Genomic DNA, 23,275 nt, shown 5'->3' with positions numbered 1-23,275 from the left:
ATTATCACTGACACTACTTGATGACTGTGAGGTTAACATCAAAACATGTAGCTGTTGGATATTGTTCCTCGTAGATATTATTATCACTGACACTACTTGATGACTGTGAGGTTAACATCAAAACATGTAGCTGTTGGATATTGCTCCTCGTAGATATTATTAATTCTGACACTACTTGATGACTGTGAGGTTAACATCAAAACATGTAGCTGTTGGATGTTGTTCCTCGTAGATATTATTATCACTGACACTAGTTGATGACTGTGAGGTTAACGTCAAAACATGTAGCTGTTGGATATTGCTCCTCGTAGATATTATTATCACTGACACTAGTTGATGACTGTGAGGTTAACATCAAAACATGTAGCTGTTGGATATTGTTCCTCGTAGATATTATTATCACTGACACTACTTGATGACTATGAGGTTAACATCAAAACATGTAGCTGTTGGATATTGTTCCTCGTAGATATTATTATCACTGACACTGCTTGATGACTGTGAGGTAAACATCAAAACGTGTAGCTGTTGGATATTGTTCCTCGTAGATATTATTATCACTGACACTACTTGATGACTGTGAGGTTAACATCAAAACATGTAGCTGTTGGATATTGCTCCTCGTAGATATTATTATCACTGACACTGCTTGATGACTGTGAGGTTAACATCAAAACATGTAGCTGTTGGATATTGCTCCTCGTAGATATTATTATCACTGACACTACTTGATGACTGTGAGGTTAACATCAAAACATGTAGCTGTTGGATATTGTTCCTCGTAGATATTATTATCACTGACACTGCTTGATGACTGTGAGGTTAACATCAAAACATGTAGCTGTTGGATATTGCTCCTCGTAGATATTATTATCACTGACACTACTTGATGACTGTGAGGTTAACATCAAAACATGTAGCTGTTGGATATTGTTCCTCGTAGATATTATTAATTCTGACACTACTTGATGACTGTGAGGTCAACATCAAAACATGTAGCTGTTGGATATTGCTCCTCGTAGATATTATTATCACTGACACTACTTGATGACTATGAGGTTAACATCAAAACATGTAGCTGTTGGATATTGTTCCTCGTAGATATTATTATCACTGACACTACTTGATGACTATGAGGTTAACATCAAAACATGTAGCTGTTGGATATTGTTCCTCGTAGATATTATTATCACTGACACTAGTTGATGACTGTGAGGTTAACATCAAAACATGTAGCTGTTAAGGATATTGTTCCTTGTAGATATTATTATCACTGACACTACTTGATGACTGTGAGGTTAACATCAAAACATGTAGCTGTTGGATATTGTTCCTCGTAGATATTATTATCACTGACACTGCTTGATGACTGTGAGGTTAACATCAAAACATGTAGCTGTTGGATTTTGTTCCTCGTAGATATTATTATCACTGACACTGCTTTATGACTGTGAGGTTAACATCAAAACATGTAGCTGTTGGTTATTGCTCCTCGTAGATATTATTAATTCTGACACTACTTGATGACTGTGAGGTTAACATCAAATCATGTAGCTGTTGGATATTGCTCCTCGTAGATATTATTATCACAGACACTGCTTGATGACTGTGAGGTTAACATCAAAACATGTAGCTGTTGGATATTGCTCCTCGTAAATATTTTTATCACTGACACTACTTGATGACTGTGTGGTTAACATCAAAACATGTAGCTGTTGGATATTGCTCCTCGTAGATATTATTATCACTGACACTGCTTGATGACTGTGAGGTTAACATCAAAACATGTAGCTGTTGGATATTGCTCCTCGTAGATATTATTATCACTGACACTACTTGATGACTGTGAGGTTAACATCAAAACATGTAGCTGTTGGATATTGTTCCTCGTAGATATTATTATCACTGACACTACTTGATGACTGTGAGGTTAACATCAAAACATGTAGCTGTTGGATATTGCTCCTCGTAGATATTATTATCACTGACACTGCTTGATGACTATGAGGTTAACATCAAAACATGTAGCTGTTGGATATTTTTCCTCGTAGATATTATTATCACTGACACTACTTGATGACTGTGAGGTTAACATCAAAACATGTAGCTGTTGGATGTTGTTCCTCGTAGATATTATTATCACTGACACTACTTGATGACTATGAGGTTAACATCAAAACATGTAGCTGTTGGATATTGTTCCTCGTAGATATTATTATCACTGACACTACTTGATGACTATGAGGTTAACATCAAAACATGTAGCTGTTGGATATTGCTCCTCGTAGATATTATTATCACTGACACTACTTGATGACTGTGAGGTTAACATCAAAACATGTAGCTGTTGGATATTGCTCCTCGTAGATATTATTATCACTGACACTAGTTGATGACTGTGAGGTTAACATCAAAACATGTAGCTGTTGGATATTGTTCCTCGTAGATATTATTATCACTGACACTAGTTGATGACTGTGAGGTTAACATCAAAACATGTAGCTGTTGGATATTGCCCTCGTAGATATTATTAATTCTGACACTACTTGATGACTGTGAGGTTAACATCAAAACATGTAGCTGTTGGATATTGTTCCTCGTAGATATTATTATCACTGACACTAGTTGATGACTGTGAGGTTAACATCAAAACATGTAGCTGTTGGATATTGCTCCTCGTAGATATTATTAATTCTGACACTACTTGATGACTGTGAGGTTAACATCAAAACATGTAGCTGTTGGATATTGCTCCTCGTAGATATTATTATCACTGACACTAGTTGATGACTGTGAGGTTAACATCAAAACATGTAGCTGTTGGATATTGTTCCTCGTAGATATTATTATCACTGACACTAGTTGATGACTGTGAGGTTAACATCAAAACATGTAGCTGTTGGATATTGCTCCTCGTAGATATTATTAATTCTGACACTACTTGATGACTGTGAGGTAAACATCAAAACATGTAGCTGTTGGATATTGTTCCTCGTAGATATTATTATCACTGACACTAGTTGATGACTGTGAGGTTAACATCAAAACATGTAGCTGTTGGATATTGCTCCTCGTAGATATTATTAATTCTGACACTACTTGATGACTGTGAGGTTAACATCAAAACATGTAGCTGTTGGATATTGCTCCTCGTAGATATTATTATCACTGACACTACTTGATGACTATGAGGTTAACATCAAAACATGTAGCTGTTGGATATTGCTCCTCGTAGATATTATTATCACTGACACTACTTGATGACTGTGAGGTTAACATCAAAACATGTAGCTGTTGGATATTGCTCCTCGTAGATATTATTATCACTGACACTACTTGATGACTGTGAGGTTAACATCAAAACATGTAGCTGTTGGATATTGCTCCTCGTAGATATTATTAATTCTGACACTACTTGGTGATTGGTGTTGCACCTGTACTTCCAATAAAGAAACATGCTCAGAGGCAGACGTTGTTGTGATTGGTAATATTCTGAATTAAAGGAGTTTACAGTAAATTATGAACTGAAACCAGTTCTAAAGCATGTAGGAGGAATTATGCTGAGGAAGAAACACTTTCCTCAAGTTAGGAAACATTTCACCAAACCTGCTCGTGCTCGAGGAACTACTGAGACGTAATGAGTTTGGCATCACGTGACATTACGTCATAGTAGAGAGTTGATTCACTTCTTCGTTACAGTGTATATGTACCAATAAACTCTGAATTTCTGCATGAAAAGAAAATCACTGAAACTGCCAGAATTTCTAGAAATTCTTAGGACATAAGAAGAAGGGTTTGTGAACCTCTGTCATCACAAAACAACACCTGGGACAATACATACGATGCGTCAAATAGTTTAAGAAACACCATGAAAAAAATGTTATAGCAAACTCAAGTCATGGCTAGTGCACATTACTTACTTATGATCCATAAATTCCCGTGATTTTAATCTCACCACGATGCTGTAACTGTGTACAATGGCAAGCAGTTATAGCTAAGGCTGTTTGCAATGTATGAACAGCTGCACTGCTCTCATGGGTCCAACTGAGTGTATTTCTGACAAACTTGCGGGCCTGTTTTGGTGATTGTAGGTGCGCTTCCAGCGATACAATATGTTGGAAACGAAGTTAATCAAATTAAGTCCTCGACTTGAATACAATCCTGTGAAATAGAAAAGGACTGTTCCCACCAAATCCAGCATTAAACTGTTAATGTCACCCCAATCAGAGATGGTAATTAATGGCTAACTGTTCAGTTGAAGTAGGCAATCAAATGAATCAACATGGAACCGCCTCACCACAGCTCATATAATGAAACTGAAACAGACATGAGAACTTCGTTCGTCATGTCTGGGTGTTTTTGCTCCTTCTCCGTAAAAAAGTGATTGTTTGAAAATGCCTTCGTGGTACCTAGTGGATTACATAAACACAAATAAAGCGTTGTATCCTACACTATGTTAATGTTCGTATATGGCTTATACACCAGAAATGGCCTCAAACATTGTGCCCATGTAGGGAATAGAACAAGAGTGTTTGGCATGAGTAACCGCTGATCCATCCCACCATCCACGAGTAAAGTGAGTAACCACTGATCCACCCCACCATCCACGAGTAACATGAGTAACCACTGATCCACCCTACCATCCACGAGTAAGATGAATAACCGCTGTTCCACACCACCATCCACGAGTAACAACTGATCCACCCCACCATCCACGAGTAACATGAGTAACAACTGATCCACCCCACCATCCACGGGTAACATGAGTAACCACTGATCCACCCCACCATCAACGAGTAACATGAATAACCACTGATCCACCCCACCATCCACGAGTAACATGAGTAACCACTGATCCACCCCATCATCCACGAGTAAAGTGAGTAACCACTGTTCCACCCACCATATATGGGTAACACGAGTAACCACTGTTCCACCCTACCATCCACGAGTTTTAGTACCTTCCAGGGATAATACTATCGCACAATAGCATAACCCGGTCGCCAAGCACTGATCTGGATTTGTTATTCTGAAGAATAACATTAATCACTATTGAATGACTCCCCCACGAGACAAATGTGCTCCATGGGTTAGGTCCGACCCCACCATACAAGTGACAGACGTGATAACACCTAGAAAGGAACACGTCCCCTGCAGGTGCTCCTCATGGCCTCGTGGTTCCTGTGTGTCCTTATCTATAGCTTTGCTGGTAACTAATAAAACAGATATAGATTTGCAGTCTCCACTTTGTTCAAAGTGAAGGGAATACATCATAGGTGAAAAAATATTTTTTTACAACTTACATCTGAGCTCATAGCCCAGCCATACTGAGATCTTTTTTAACACGGGTATTTCTTACGATTGCATACTTGTATATTCTCAACACTAACATAAAACTAACTACTGCATTAATGACAAGGTATAAACAGATAAGCAAAAATCCCAAATATGACATATGTTGCATTTGACCACTTTCTAAATGGCATCGTGTAATCATAGCTTTCGGCCGTGGGAGCCGTGCCAATTTACACTCATCAGAGGGGTACACAAAGTACGCAGTCTAGACTACCAGTTGTCCGACTTTCATTTTTGTGGAAGTCGCGGTGGCTGAGCGGGCTAGGCGGCTGACTTTGTGTGCTGGCGATTAGGTGCCTGACTCTGAGGGTGCGGGTTCGAATCCCGGATGGGACTCAACCGAAAAAAGTACTAGAATTTGTACTTTACTAAGAAAGTGAAATCCCAAATATGACATATGTTGCATTTGACCACTTTCTAAATGGCATCGTGTAATCATAGCTTTCGGCCGTGGGAGCCGTGCCAACTTACACTCATCAGAGGGGCACACAAAGTACGCAGTCTAGACTACCAGTTGTCCGACTTTCATTTTTGTGGAAGTCGCGGTGGCTGAGCGGGCTAGGCGGCTGACTTTGTGTGCTGGCGATTAGGTGCCTGACTCTGAGGGTGCGGGTTCGAATCCCGGATGGGACTCAACCGAAAAAAGTACTAGAACTTGTACTTTACTAAGAAAGTGAAATCCCAAATATGACATATGTTGCATTTGACCACTTTCTAAATGGCATCGTGTAATCATAGCTTTCGGCCGTGGGAGCCGTGCCAACTTACACTCATCAGAGGGGTACACAAAGTACGCAGTCTAGACTACCAGTTGTCCGACTTTCATTTTTGTGGAAGTCGCGGTGGCTGAGCGGGCTAGGCGGCTGACTTTGTGTGCTGGCGATTAGGTGCCTGACTCTGAGGGTGCGGGTTCGAATCCCGGATGGGACTCAACCGAAAAAAGTACTAGAATTTGTACTTTACTAAGAAAGTGAAATCCCAAATATGACATATGTTGCATTTGACCACTTTCTAAATGGCATCGTGTAATCATAGCTTTCGGCCGTGGGAGCCGTGCCAATTTACACTCATCAGAGGGGTACACAAAGTACGCAGTCTAGACTACCAGTTGTCCGACTTTCATTTTTGTGGAAGTCGCGGTGGCTGAGCGGGCTAGGCGGCTGACTTTGTGTGCTGGCGATTAGGTGCCTGACTCTGAGGGTGCGGGTTCGAATCCCGGATGGGACTCAACCGAAAAAAGTACTAGAATTTGTACTTTACTAAGAAAGTGAAATCCCAAATATGACATATGTTGCATTTGATCACTTTCTAAATGGCATCGTGTAATCATAGCTTTCGGCCGTGGGAGCCGTGCCAATTTACACTCATCAGAGGGGTACACAAAGTACGCAGTCTAGACTACCAGTTGTCCGACTTTCATTTTTGTGGAAGTCGCGGTGGCTGAGCGGGCTAGGCGGCTGACTTTGTGTGCTGGCGATTAGGTGCCTGACTCTGAGGGTGCGGGTTCGAATCCCGGATGGGACTCAACCGAAAAAAGTACTAGAATTTGTACTTTACTAAGAAAGTGAAATCCCAAATATGACATATGTTGCATTTGACCACTTTCTAAATGGCATCGTGTAATCATAGCTTTCGGCCGTGGGAGCCGTGCCAATTTACACTCATCAGAGGGGTACACAAAGTACGCAGTCTAGACTACCAGTTGTCCGACTTTCATTTTTGTGGAAGTCGCGGTGGCTGAGCGGGCTAGGCGGTTGACTTTGTGTGCTGGCGATTAGGTGCCTGACTCTGAGGGTGCGGGTTCGAATCCCGGATGGGACTCAACCACAAAAAAAGTACTAGAATTTGTACTTTACTAAGAAAGTGAAATCCCAAATATGACATATGTTGCATTTGACCACTTTCTAAATGGCATCGTGTAATCATAGCTTTCGGCCGTGGGAGCCGTGCCAATTTACACTCATCAGAGGGGTACACAAAGTACGCAGTCTAGACTACCAGTTGTCCGACTTTCATTTTTGTGGAAGTCGCGGTGGCTGAGCGGGCTAGGCGGTTGACTTTGTGTGCTGGCGATTAGGTGCCTGACTCTGAGGGTGCGGGTTCGAATCCCGGATGGGACTCAACCGAAAAAAGTACTAGAACTTGTACTTTACTAAGAAAGTGAAATCCCAAATATGACATATGTTGCATTTGACCACTTTCTAAATGGCATCGTGTAATCATAGCTTTCGGCCGTGGGAGCCGTGCCAATTTACACTCATCAGAGGGGTACACAAAGTACGCAGTCTAGAATACCAGTTGTCCGACTTTCATTTTTGTGGAAGTCGCGGTGGCTGAGCGGGCTAGGCGGCTGACTTTGTGTGCTGGCGATTAGGTGCCTGACTCTGAGGGTGCGGGTTCGAATCCCGGATGGGACTCAACCGAAAAAAGTACTAGAATTTGTACTTTACTAAGAAAGTGAAATCCCAAATATGACATATGTTGCATTTGATCACTTTCTAAATGGCATCGTGTAATCATAGCTTTCGGCCGTGGGAGCCGTGCCAATTTACACTCATCAGAGGGGTACACAAAGTACGCAGTCTAGACTACCAGTTGTCCGACTTTCATTTTTGTGGAAGTCGCGGTGGCTGAGCGGGCTAGGCGGCTGACTTTGTGTGCTGGCGATTAGGTGCCTGACTCTGAGGGTGCGGGTTCGAATCCCGGATGGGACTCAACCGAAAAAAGTACTAGAATTTGTACTTTACTAAGAAAGTGAAATCCCAAATATGACATATGTTGCATTTGACCACTTTCTAAATGGCATCGTGTAATCATAGCTTTCGGCCGTGGGAGCCGTGCCAACTTACACTCATCAGAGGGGCACACAAAGTACGCAGTCTAGACTACCAGTTGTCCGACTTTCATTTTTGTGGAAGTCGCGGTGGCTGAGCGGGCTAGGCGGCTGACTTTGTGTGCTGGCGATTAGGTGCCTGACTCTGAGGGTGCGGGTTCGAATCCCGGATGGGACTCAACCGAAAAAAGTACTAGAACTTGTACTTTACTAAGAAAGTGAAATCCCAAATATGACATATGTTGCATTTGACCACTTTCTAAATGGCATCGTGTAATCATAGCTTTCGGCCGTGGGAGCCGTGCCAACTTACACTCATCAGAGGGGTACACAAAGTACGCAGTCTAGACTACCAGTTGTCCGACTTTCATTTTTGTGGAAGTCGCGGTGGCTGAGCGGGCTAGGCGGCTGACTTTGTGTGCTGGCGATTAGGTGCCTGACTCTGAGGGTGCGGGTTCGAATCCCGGATGGGACTCAACCGAAAAAAGTACTAGAATTTGTACTTTACTAAGAAAGTGAAATCCCAAATATGACATATGTTGCATTTGACCACTTTCTAAATGGCATCGTGTAATCATAGCTTTCGGCCGTGGGAGCCGTGCCAATTTACACTCATCAGAGGGGTACACAAAGTACGCAGTCTAGACTACCAGTTGTCCGACTTTCATTTTTGTGGAAGTCGCGGTGGCTGAGCGGGCTAGGCGGCTGACTTTGTGTGCTGGCGATTAGGTGCCTGACTCTGAGGGTGCGGGTTCGAATCCCGGATGGGACTCAACCGAAAAAAGTACTAGAATTTGTACTTTACTAAGAAAGTGAAATCCCAAATATGACATATGTTGCATTTGATCACTTTCTAAATGGCATCGTGTAATCATAGCTTTCGGCCGTGGGAGCCGTGCCAATTTACACTCATCAGAGGGGTACACAAAGTACGCAGTCTAGACTACCAGTTGTCCGACTTTCATTTTTGTGGAAGTCGCGGTGGCTGAGCGGGCTAGGCGGCTGACTTTGTGTGCTGGCGATTAGGTGCCTGACTCTGAGGGTGCGGGTTCGAATCCCGGATGGGACTCAACCGAAAAAAGTACTAGAATTTGTACTTTACTAAGAAAGTGAAATCCCAAATATGACATATGTTGCATTTGACCACTTTCTAAATGGCATCGTGTAATCATAGCTTTCGGCCGTGGGAGCCGTGCCAATTTACACTCATCAGAGGGGTACACAAAGTACGCAGTCTAGACTACCAGTTGTCCGACTTTCATTTTTGTGGAAGTCGCGGTGGCTGAGCGGGCTAGGCGGTTGACTTTGTGTGCTGGCGATTAGGTGCCTGACTCTGAGGGTGCGGGTTCGAATCCCGGATGGGACTCAACCACAAAAAAAGTACTAGAATTTGTACTTTACTAAGAAAGTGAAATCCCAAATATGACATATGTTGCATTTGACCACTTTCTAAATGGCATCGTGTAATCATAGCTTTCGGCCGTGGGAGCCGTGCCAATTTACACTCATCAGAGGGGTACACAAAGTACGCAGTCTAGACTACCAGTTGTCCGACTTTCATTTTTGTGGAAGTCGCGGTGGCTGAGCGGGCTAGGCGGTTGACTTTGTGTGCTGGCGATTAGGTGCCTGACTCTGAGGGTGCGGGTTCGAATCCCGGATGGGACTCAACCGAAAAAAGTACTAGAACTTGTACTTTACTAAGAAAGTGAAATCCCAAATATGACATATGTTGCATTTGACCACTTTCTAAATGGCATCGTGTAATCATAGCTTTCGGCCGTGGGAGCCGTGCCAATTTACACTCATCAGAGGGGTACACAAAGTACGCAGTCTAGAATACCAGTTGTCCGACTTTCATTTTTGTGGAAGTCGCGGTGGCTGAGCGGGCTAGGCGGCTGACTTTGTGTGCTGGCGATTAGGTGCCTGACTCTGAGGGTGCGGGTTCGAATCCCGGATGGGACTCAACCGAAAAAAGTACTAGAATTTGTACTTTACTAAGAAAGTGAAATCCCAAATATGACATATGTTGCATTTGATCACTTTCTAAATGGCATCGTGTAATCATAGCTTTCGGCCGTGGGAGCCGTGCCAATTTACACTCATCAGAGGGGTACACAAAGTACGCAGTCTAGACTACCAGTTGTCCGACTTTCATTTTTGTGGAAGTCGCGGTGGCTGAGCGGGCTAGGCGGCTGACTTTGTGTGCTGGCGATTAGGTGCCTGACTCTGAGGGTGCGGGTTCGAATCCCGGATGGGACTCAACCGAAAAAAGTACTAGAATTTGTACTTTACTAAGAAAGTGAAATCCCAAATATGACATATGTTGCATTTGACCACTTTCTAAATGGCATCGTGTAATCATAGCTTTCGGCCGTGGGAGCCGTGCCAATTTACACTCATCAGAGGGGTACACAAAGTACGCAGTCTAGACTACCAGTTGTCCGACTTTCATTTTTGTGGAAGTCGCGGTGGCTGAGCGGGCTAGGCGGTTGACTTTGTGTGCTGGCGATTAGGTGCCTGACTCTGAGGGTGCGGGTTCGAATCCCGGATGGGACTCAACCGAAAAAAGTACTAGAATTTGTACTTTACTAAGAAAGTGAAATCCCAAATATGACATATGTTGCATTTGACCACTTTCTAAATGGCATCGTGTAATCACGACTTCAGATAATTCAGTGGAAACTGAAAGTTTGTAAATCAAATGTAAATCTATAAGTCTATTCTGGAATGTCAAATCTGAGTCAAGACCGAGTTGAACTGTTTTAGGAAAATGGAAATGAACATGGTATGTTTTGCAGCTGTATGCATTTTATGGAAGAAGCAGGCCAGTGATTAAACTCATGTGTCTATGTTCCTTCTTCTCCACAGGTGATGGAAGAAAGGTTGTGTCTGACCTGGGCCGTCAGTATGTGTAAAGAACATTATCTACTCAAAGTCGCCTGAACAAGATTACCCGAAAATGGTGATGAAGCCACAGATATCCATACATTTGTTTTAATTTGCATAATTAATCTTTATAATTTGGAAAGTACCCTATTTCTGATGGTAACTGCGTTTATTTAGTAATCCGAAATAAAGAGTTCTCTAATCAACTTACGGTTCTCTGCTTCTGAACGTTGGTAGTATCGAGACTGTGCCTGGTTGTATCTGCCACGTGGTTCAATGTATACTGAACAAAAAAAGAAACTTCAACCGAGTTACTTTATGTCCCAAACGTAGCACATATAGAAATGTGTTGATAGTAGATGAGTGAGTGTCTTTATTGCATGTAATTAGCGTAGACTAAACAGCATTAGACATTGGGAAGCTCTGGGTGCATTGTTAATGTGTCATATTATAGACTAAGTGTTTTCTTTCGGCAGTAAATTCAGAAAATGTGTTATTTGGACACACGAACACGTGCATCGTCAGGATCTGAGAAACAGATAGTGTGCTGCAAGCACCCCGGGTGGTTTACCAAAGTTGTTATTGGCAATGTGTCATGCTAGACCTGGCCATGATGGTATTCAGCCACATACACTACTCTGCACCACCCATTGTCCGTGCAGTTCATTTCTCGAGGTGTTACTTTTGTGTTGTGTATGTAACTGTCCGAACATTCGTCAGTTACCCATGGCCATCCGTTTATGAGCTGGCTTCAGCTGATCTTTACCAAACACAATTTCAGTGAAGTCAGGTTGAGACTGTACACCCAGATCGTATCACCTATTTCAGCACGGCTCCCTTGGGAGCTGCTCTCGCCGCCTTACACGCCCATGCTGTATGTCGCTGGATAGCGGGACCCTGGCGCATCACGGAGAACTTTTCCATTTGTTTTTTGGCAAATTTATAGCCGAGCAATTAAGGATTCTTTTATTCTAGTCTGTCTGATTTTCTTCCACAGAAGTCTCGGTGGAAGACTTTTCTTCCACCCAGCCTCCGGTGGAAGTCGCTCGCGCCATTGTATTTTGGAAGCCTTTTACTTTGTGATATCTATGCATGTTATACATGGTTGGAAACCCGATCCAACGCTCTCTCCAAAAATGCAAACGTGATTCTAATGCTGACCCTGGTAACCAGTCCAGATTGAATCTCCGACATGATGGTTTGTGTAATTTTATTGAACTTCAATTCTTCTATATCACAGCAGTCATCATGTCACCATAGTCCGGTCATGATGTAATGGCAACCACTCTTACGAGTCACCTCAGAAAATGAATTTCTATAGTGCGTTTGGAAGCCTTTTATAGCACGTGTCAGACAATGTACAACACGCACATGTTGCGCATTTACTGGTGGAGCTATATAGGTATTAATGAGCGAAATGCAGCAAATACCGGAGGTGATATAGATTGGCGAAATATAGATGAATCTGTACACCGCCTGTACCGGCGTCGTTAATATCTACAACTATAAAGCATTCATGTGGGATTCTGGAAATATGTAACATTCTGGTGTGCAACATTAGATAGTCGAACTACAAACGGAATCAATATACTTGATAGAGCTAAAGTTGCAATAGATTGGAATAAAGCCATTAAAGCAATACCTGTTGTCTTAATATATAAACTTTTACTGTGGTGGAAAGCAGTTGAAAGTGCGGTTCTGCCAAGGTGTAATGTGCATTCCTGTCGCGTCTGAAAGTCAGGCAATGCGCGTCATACAACTGCACTTGCGCTCGTTGCGGGTAATGTAGTCGGGGATCTGGCGCGCGTCTTCCGTCAGTGTCACGACAGCTATAATTTCACGATCCATCATCCAAAATCTAATGTTTAAAATGCATCGGAAATCCCTTGAAAGTGCGATTCTGCTAAGTTATAATGGTCATTCGAGGACCGTGAGATAATCAGGCAATGCGCGTCATTACGTAACTGTTCTTGTGCGACTGGTAGGTAGAAAATGGGGATCTGGCGCGCTATTATTTCAATATCCTTAATCCAAAATGAGAGATTTAAAATGCATCGGAAAGCCCTTTAAAATGTGGTTCTGTCAAGGTATGGTCTGCATTCGTGTCACCTCAGACAGTCAGGCAATGCGCGTCATTATGCAACTGCACATGTGCTCATGGCGGGTAAAGTCGGGGATCTGGCGCGCGTTACCCGTCAGTGTTACGGCAGCCATAATTTCACGATCCATCATCCAAAATTTTAATGTTTAAAATGCATCGAAAAGTGCCGCACTGCCAAGTTATATAGTGGACAATCGATGCACGTCTGATAATCAGGCAATGCGCGTGTGGTTGGTGAAAACGGGGATCTGGTGCGCATCTTTTGTCAGCTGTTATTTCAGTATCCGCCATCAGAAATCAAAGGTGTAAAATGCGTCGTTAATACCTTAAAAATGTGGATCTACCAAGGTATAATGTGCATTCGAATATATGTTCTTTTATATAACGGCGCGCATCAAATATACAAGCTGGCGCCCTGCTCTGACGGCTGTAACTTATCACAAAGGCCGCCTCTGTCTGGCCACTTCATTACTCTGATGCGGTCGCAACTCCTTATCATCATTATTGTCATAACTTCTTTCAGATCTGTCCGCATGGACTGATTGTATATACGTGTACTTCTCTAGCTTCCTGCAAACTTCATTATTACTTGATTAGCTGTATATCACTCGTCTGTGTTCACACCTCCGTACCCCGGACATACCACTTATCAGCAAATGTAATTTCGTCACCTGTCTTGCCTTCATACGGTTATAAACACTTAGCTTGGGTAACCTCCTTTTGACATGCCGCTACTTTGTGATTTTAAACCTCGTCGCCCCACTGACTACAACCTTGTGCATAAAATGCTTGAATTTCTTTGGCATGCTCTTGCCTCTCCAAATGGACATCACGCATGGAATGGAGATTGACAATTTACAGTTTCCTCCTCCCCCTTAGAAACATCCGGCTTGGCCACGTGAACTTCATCTAAACCATTCCATTGGTTATCTGACCGCGACGTGGTAATATAAGGGAATGCATTTCACTGCTATATCACATCTGCAGCTCAGCTGCGAAGCTACAAGGACCTCGGAGGAAAGCAGAAGCAAAGCACCAAGAAGGCAAGTCGCTGTGAGGCTCTCACAGGGACTGTTCCCGACCAGACATGGAAGGGAACACCTTCTTAGTGACCGCCCAGGTCCACAGCACAAACCAAGATGAAGCGAAGGAGAGGAAGGGAGTGGCCGTGTCCACTCCCAAAGAGAGGAAGACCCATGGCGAGGCTAGGGGAGCGGCCGTGTCCGCTCCCTATGGTGTGACGAAGGGAGCGGCCGTGTCCTTTCCCCAATGGTGAAGGAAAAGAAGTGGCCGTGTCCTCTCCCTATGGTGACAAGGAGGGAGAGGCCGTGTCCACTCCCAATGAGAGGAACAAGGGGACGGCCGTGTCCGTCTCCCGTGGCGAAGAAAAGAGAGAGGCCGTGTCCACTTAGAATTGCGAGGCGGAAAGGGACGGCCGTGTCCGTACCCCATGCTGTAAAAACGGCACCACACCCGTTCTGGAGAGGAAGGGGGTGGTCGGGGCCACCTCCAGTGGGAAGGGAATGGCCGTGACCATTCCCCAAGGTGAGGAAACGGGAGTGGCCGTGTCCACTCCCTGCAAGGAGAAACATGAAGGGAGTGGCCGTGACCACCCCAAGACGCAGGGGAGTGGCCGTGTCTGCACCCCAAAGAGAGAGAAGAAGGGCGAGGAAGTGAGGCGGAACCGTGACTATTCCCAACAAAGCAGGGGAAGCAGCCGTGTCTGCTCCTGAGAGGCAACTGGCCTTAATGGGGAAATGCCGCCCCCTAGCCAGGACTCAATTCCCACGGGGATCTAGCCCGAGAGCCCGCCCAGCTCTCGGGGCCAACATACACACATAGGGGTAGCCGTGACTACCCAACCAAATGTAGAAATCGACTCTGAGTCCGAAAACGAGGGAATGCCTAGCCCTCAGAGGGGAATGCCCAACCCCATCAGAGATAGCTCTGTTCTGAAAAACGGAGAACTTGCCCAGCTCCGTCCCGGGAAGACAAAGCTGCACTTCAGCCCAGAAGCTGAGAACCCCAAAAGAGAAAGTTTGCCACGGCAAACTTCTCATACGCGCAAGCCGCGATGAAATTGCCTCAAGGGGGAATCAGCTTTAGCGGGCTCAGCCTGTCGGAAAGGGAGCAGATAAATGATCTTTGGATCAGGAACTCTAAGAGATCCAAGGACACTACTAAACAAACCAAAGCTCCGGCTAAGGTTAACCCTCCAAAACAGCTGGCGTGGGAGAGGCTAGTCTACTGTAAAGACTACAACCTCACCCTCACCAGCAGGGTCTCTGCCCAAGCCCTTAAGGAGGAGCTTAGTAAGTCCATCTCCATCCACGAAATAAAGAAAGCAAACAGGGGATACGTTGTTAGCGGCAACAACGTAAATGAATCCTTACGCCTCCCCAACAAAATCCTTGGCGAAACGGTAATATGGAAAGTGCCAGGGTGGGTCTCTCACACCAGATGCGCGGTGCATCTAGATAAAAAGATTAGCGACCAACAGCTAATCGACCCAACCCAGCGCGATCCTATTATCAGCGACATGTATAGGATTAAAAGCCAAGGGAAAAACACCAGAGTAGTAAAACTCACCGTAATAGGCACACAGGTGCCAGAGACGATTAGAGTGGCAAGTAAGGTAGTGGCAAAAAAGGCCAAACAAAAGTGGCTCCCAACACTGTTGAGACCACACACAACGGCGTGAGGCATGCTGTACCAGGTACAGACAGCACCCAAGCAGCCCACAACCAGACAATCCCAGACACACTGGTTGAGTTCGTTTGTGCCGCCTTACTCAAACTAGGCACACGACAGGGCAGCAATGCGGGGTCAAATCTCATTATTCTATGGGAACTGGCCACCAAAATGCTGTCCTAGGGGCAATCTGCAACCCATCACAAACAGCAGATTAACAAGCTCAATAAAAAAGCTTGGGAAAATGCTGTCATCATGTACTTGCTGCAATGGAATGCCAACGGCCTGAGGTCAAACGGCCACGAACTCAAAGCCCTAGTTCAGCAAAAGGCACTGACAGCCCACGTTATACTAATTCAAGAAGCGAAACCGGGGAAGAGAACAGACTTTAAAATGCCTGGCTTCATACAATACCGCAAAGACAGAACGGGGCGGACAGGTGGTGGACTGGTTACTTTTGTCGCCGACAATTGTACATCCACTGTGGTCGTATCAGAGGTGGGAAGCCTTGAAACCCAAGTCATCTCGGTCACTTTGGCAAATAGCAAAGAAATTAAAATCGCAAATGTCTATCACAGGACTGCCGAACCCACCAACATCCATGAGCTTAACAAACTCATCGACCTGGTCGGGCATTCAGGCCTAATCCTCGGCGACTTCAACGCCCACAGTCCGCTGTGGGACGAGGGAGCCAAACACTGCTTCGGCAGGATGGTGGAGGACTGGGTAGAGTTACGAGGACTCATAATTCTGAATGACGGCTCTCCAACCAGACATTGTCCTATCAGGGGCGGATGGACAGGCCTAGATCTTGCTATTGCCACAAACGACCTAGCCCACGATTGCCAATGGCAGGTCCATGATGACAGTATGGGAAGTGATCACTATCCGTGTATCACACACCTTGGCACTCCTCCTCTATGTGACCACCACGTAAATCCTAGGGAGCGGTGGAACTTCGCCAAAGCAGATTGGTCCCTATTCAGTACAGAATGCAATAAAATCGACCCGTCTGAAATCATCTCTGATGATATTGAAACCTTCTGCCTCAACCTAATGTCAGCTATATACAAAAAAACGGCCCGGGCTTCAATACCTCTCACCCAGCCAAAATACGGCTCCCGTGCCGTTCCATGGTGGAATGAGGAAATAGCCAAAGCTAGACGCATTAGGAAAAAGGCTCTAAACAGGTTACAAAGGGACAAATCTGCCGTAGGACAAGTCCGAGAAGCTAGGAAAAAAGTTAAAGATCTCATTGATCAGGCCAGAGCTGACTCATGGCAAAAGTTCTGTGGATCGCTTAACCACAAAACAAACAGTAAACAAGTCTGGCAAAAGATACATGCAAGTCCGCTTGCAATCCCAGGAAAACAGGGGTTTCATCCATACCGGAAAAAGCCAGTATCTTAGCCACCCACTTTGCCTCTGTCAGTAGCAGCAACAACTTCTCTGAAGAGTTTACAAAGTCAGAGAAGCCACCGCCACGGCCCAAACAGCCCCCATGCGAACAGCACGCCTGTAATCACTGCTTCAGTGTGGAGGAGTTCAGAACTGCTACACACCACAAAATAGGTACTAGTCCCGGAGAGGACATGGTCAGCTATCAGATGCTAAAAATGTTGCCTGACAGCGGAGCCAAAGTCGTCGTACAATTGTACAATCTGATATTGGATAAGGGGGAAACTTGGAAACATGCAACAGTCACACCTCTGCTCAAACCAGCAAAGGAGAAGGCGTCCACCAAATCATATCACCCACTATCCCTAACATCAATTCTGTGCAAGAGTATGGAGGCAATGGTGAACATACGCCTAAAGCATCACCTTGAAACAAACGGACACTTATCTCATGACCAAAGCGGGTATAGATCAAACCGCTCATGTCTTGACCACATTTTCCGACTGGAAAATGATATAAGATTAGCCCAAGTCAAGAAAGAGTACCTAGCAGCTGTCTTCCTAGACTTCAGCAAAGCGTTTGACATGGTATGGCACGATGGACTCCTCCTTAAACTAGAGAATGTTAGTGTACGAGGGAAAATGGCAAATTATGTTCAAAGTTTTTTTGCAAGAAAGGTCGATATCAGTCCTCCTCGGGGACCACCTGTCTGAGCGACACAGCTTAGATAATGGCACGCCACAAGGAAGCATTATCAGTCCCACGCTATTCAATATCATGATTGATGACCTATTTGAACGTGTGCCACGGGACAGCTACACCAACACCTCTACGTTCGCCGATGACGGGGCTGCATGGGTCAGACATCGAGAGCTATCCAAGATCCAGGCTCAACTCAGGGAAGCTCTCGATGGGGTGGAACAATGGTGCGACAAATGATGTTTCACTATCTCACCTGAGAAAACAGTAGGAGTGGTTTTCAAGCGTAAGGGTTGCCGTGTAAGCCACACACCCTGTCTAAAACTCAAGGGCAAAGAGGTCAAATTTGAGAAATCAGCCAAGTTTCTCGGGGTAACCTTCGATCAACATCTCACCTGGGCCAAACACATAGACAATATCACCCAGAGTTGTCAGAAGGACCTCAACGCAATGAGAGCTGTATCCGGCAGCTCATGGGGAGCGAATAGCGAAACACTCTTGACCCTCTATAAGTCCCTAATCAGGAGTAAAATAGACTATGGGTGCGAAGCCTACCACAGCGCTTCCCAATCGGCCCTGAGCCGGCTTGAAAACATTCAATACCAAGGTCTTAAACTGGTCACAGGTGCGGCGACCTGTATCTCCCACCAAGCCCTATTAGTGGAAACTGGGGAGCTGCTACTCCATTGAACTATTGGAGTCGCTGCTCCAATCCACTCGTCACTAGGTTGTGGGAGGAGAAACTCTACTCTGGTAGAACCAAAGCGTGGCGTAAAAAGAGACCCAACACAACGCCAGGTGGGCTCAGGGTCATCCAGCTAAGGCGAGAGCATGGATGCGACCAGGTAGAACCTCCAACCCAACCAGTGGCAGTGCAAGTCCCCATGGAGACTCCGGTCCCCAAATGTCGACACCACTCTCACAAATGAACCGCCTAAAAGTGAGAATCCAACGCTACTACGTGTCAGAGCGCTCAGTAGGATTGACACGGTTTACGAGGACTCGGCGCACATATATACTGACGGATCAAAAGATCCCGTGAGAAACAGAACCGCCTACGGTATCCTCATCCACACAGCCACCTCCAACCACACAATCTCGGCACGTCTGCCGGACGGTCAATCGGTCTACACTGCAGAGCTGGAAGCCATACACCATGCACTTAGGTATTGTCGCAACCTACATGAGAAAAGAGTGGTTATCCTCTCAGACTCACTCAGTGCAATACAGTCACTGGCAACCAAGCACCCCAGTAGTAGACCCGACACCATCCATGAGATCCTGGCTCTCATTCAGAAACTAAGACAGGAAAATGAGAAGGAGGTCACGCTGTGCTGGATACCATCTCACGTTGGTATACCCGGCAATGAGAGAGCAGACAAACTAGCCAGACAGGCGCTAGAATTGAATGTGTCACTGGAACATCCCTTTTCAAAGAGCGAAATCCGAAGTATGATCCAGAATTCAATCACTAGCAAGTGGCAGAGGCAATGGGACACCTCAGACAAAGGCAGATGGTTACATCAATTCCGCCCCAGTGTGAAAGCGAAGCTACTAGGCCCCTCACAAAACAGGCGAGTTGATATCATGATCACACGCCTGAGGCTAGGTAACACCAAAACCCCATATAAAGACTGTCCAACATGCCACACCAAGGCCACTGTCTCTCATATTATGCTGGGCTGCCAACGATTTGACACAATCAGGCAGACACTTAAAGAAGAAACCAAGCTAGATACATTGACAGCAAAGCAGTTGCTGGCTCACACGGAGCACCATTCAATGTATAAGCCACTAGCAAACTTTCTTCTGGACAGTGAACTATCTCAGTATATATATAGAAATTATATCAATCAGTCAGTCCTCCGGTTTGTTACATACACAGGGATATTATTGCATCCAAGCTCCCATCCCCAAAGGTCTCAACCCAACCGCACTATGGCTGGAAATCTCCCCACCCATAGTCTGGGACCATTGAACGTGTGCAACACAACCGTCGGCAATTAACAACCACATGAGTCCCAAGGAGGGACAAAAAACAGCACAAGGTAAGCATAGGTAACTACAATGGAGAGGCCATATCCACTCCAGAAGCAGGTATGGGAGGGAGTGGCCGTGTCTACTCCCCGGCAGAGAGCGAGGGGAGCGGCCGTGCCCACTCCCCGGGCTAAGTTGGGGAGTAGCCGTGTCTACTCCCCTGCACAGAGGAAGGGAGTGGACGTGCAAAAAAAAACTATTACACAAAAAAAACAAACTATTACACATGCCACTGTGTACCCCACTCCCCCATGAATCCCAAGGTGGGACACGTCCACGAACACCGGCCCATGCGTCCCAAGGCGGGACACCCCCAGCCACTAGCAGCCACAACCACGTCCACAACCATGCGTCCCAAAGAGGGACACCCCACGCATCCCAAGGAGGGATAGGTCTGCCGACATGCCAACCGGCGAAGGCGACCTCAAAAGCGCCAAACTGAACGAACGAACGCTATATCACAGACCAAGTACCTTAGTGGATGACTACCAGTTAGCGTTGGCAGTCACCATTAACAAGTGAACTTTACTTTCATTTCTTCTCGTTTGTTCTTAATTTCTGTATTTTTCAGTCATTTACGTTGCTCACTTTATCAAACTGATACATAACATAAATAGGTTCATTCCCTAAATATCATGTAAACTTACACCCAGAAATATTGTATAAGCGGCCTAGTTTATTTCTTATTTATCCAAGATTGTGACATCCAGACCCTCTTCCGTTACTCCCAGAAAGTAAGTGTCCCAGCAACATAGTAAGTATGCGTTCCACAAAGGTATCGGTCGTTTGTAAAATGTTTAAAACATACAAAGGCGTCGCACATCTAAAACTCGCGCATTTAAAGCAATGTTATCCTGGTAGTTCTACTCCTGGTCTACACGCCATACACGCCCAAAATCGCCGCCGTAGCGAGTCCTATACTGCTACACAGCTTGTGCCAATGTCGGCTCTATTGGCATTTTGAGGCACATACAGTGTAAACAAAAATCAAATCCCTGAATACATCAGGGTTCTTAAAGGACCACTAAATTTTTGGAACTCTTTTTATCACTGCATATGAAAGACTTCTGGTCAGTCATAAATGAAACACCATTTTAAAAAAACCCCAAACAAACAAACTTGTGGTTAATTAATACCAAGCGCTTAAAAGTTGCTAAAAAGCCGTCTGCTTCTCTTTCGCCTGCAAACGAAACCGCAGACAGATTACGTCGCCAGAGCCCTATAGTGACGTCATAGAAGGAACGATTTCCAGTTAAATGTATAGAAAATGTGTAGGAAGCTCGTCATTTTGCTGATTTCTCGACGTCACCAAAGACATGCCGAATTGCTGTGTTGCCGTCAATTGTTCCTTGGGGTCGGGTGATGGTGTCACTATGCACAGATTTCCACCATACTCCGTAGTTTATGCTTGAATTGGTTGTTAGTGTGTGCGAAGTGAGCGTTGTGAAAGCCTGTGGTATATACTAAATCGGATGGTTCGCCCCCTATCACGCTTCCAGGATAGAAAATGGAGTTCAAGTTTCATCGAGTTTATAAAATCATGACTGCTTACTACACATTGCTGACCAAACGGATTTTGCATGGATATATCGCTTTCTTCCTCGGAAACGAAGTTGTGGTCGAAGTGACGATATTATTGTAAGTAATATTATATTGACCCCTTATATTGACCGTTTCCAAGAGTGAAATTGTTATGTTATAAGCATGTAAAATCCTAATGTCCATCAATAAAATACATATTTTACTACCAGTAGAAAGTAATTTTGATTTTGTAAGTCGGTAAAAACAAACTTAAATAGCATTCATCCTCAGACGGAGCGCCGCCATTTTGGAAAATTGTGAGGTCACGGACTCAAGTCCGTGAGAATTATTAAGATTATGATTTGTTCTCATCAAGTTAGAAATATGCATTTGAATCAGGGCCAAAAGGATTTTGAATGACACAACTTTTAACATAGGGACCTCTTCCAAGGAAGCAAGGTGGGGGTCGAAGTGACATTTATATTGCAAGCAATGTTATATTGACCTCCACCTCACTTCCAAGAGTGAAATTGTTATGTTATAAGCAACTGTCATGCAAAATCTTATTGTCCATCAATACAATACAGATTTTACTACCAGTGAAAAGTAATTTTGCTTTTTTAAGTCGGTGAAAACAAACTTTAATAGCATTTATCCTCAGACAGAACGCCGCCATTTTTGAAAATCGTGAAGTCACAGACTAGAGTCCATTTGAATTATTGAGATTGTGGTTTGTTTTCATCAAGTTAGAAAATCAAAACTACTTTCGACTAGTAGTTAAATATGAATTTGAATCATGACCAAAAGGAGTTTGCATGACACAACCTGTTACATAACATACGCGAGGTCGGGATCGAATTGAAAATGCTGCGCGATAAATTTCTTCACCTGCTAAATTTACTTGGTTTGTAAACTTTCACTCACCCGTATGCAGACGCTTGTCAATCTAGGTCCCTATACTTGGTCTCATAATCCTAATTACTTTACAATCATACTTGTATGCATTTTGAAACTTAATAAAAAGAAGCGATCTGCGAATGTATGACAGGAATGTAATATGCAGACATTTCATAGTTTTCCTATATGAATCATAATTTGCACGCACGCCCTATTGTGTGTGTCGTCTGCGTCATTACACTTCACGACGAAAACAATGATTCTGTTGAAAGCTACGACAACTTATTAAAAACAAAAATGCAAATATTAAAATTAAAGTCATAGGAGCAATGTCAGGCTATTACCTTCTTCGAGGAATGTATCCATCAATATCCACAAAAACAAGTGATATATAATTCATCTGCAGATTTCCCAAGTGATGTGTCTTTTAACAGTCTAATATACGAAAACGTGATGTATCGTTTCAGGTTTTTCACATTGCTGTATAGTCTCATTGGTCACCCAAGATAGCACACCTGGCAACTAATTGCATAATGTGCATCATTCTTTTGAAAAATGTGCGTCATTCTTTTTAAAAAATTATTTAGTTAGCCAATAATGGGAAATCAATCAATGTATTGGCAGTTAATCCTTTGAAAGAAGGGTGTTGTTTTACATAGACACAGACACGACAGAGTGTATTCAGTATTAGTAAATGTACAAACATAAACACTACCTTTTGACAAATCCCCCATTTAAATCTGAATAAAAGTAATTAATCAATCAGCCTTTGATCGATCAAGACAAAAGTAATGCTAAATGGCGGCCTTTGTCGAGTAATCTAAGTGGCGTTACCACAAATTATACCTGTTATAAAT

This window comes from Haliotis asinina, unplaced genomic scaffold (assembly GCF_037392515.1).
Source record: "Haliotis asinina isolate JCU_RB_2024 unplaced genomic scaffold, JCU_Hal_asi_v2 scaffold_18, whole genome shotgun sequence".
Classification (NCBI taxonomy): Eukaryota; Metazoa; Mollusca; class Gastropoda; order Lepetellida; family Haliotidae; genus Haliotis; species Haliotis asinina.
This window is presented reverse-complemented; position numbering follows the sequence as displayed.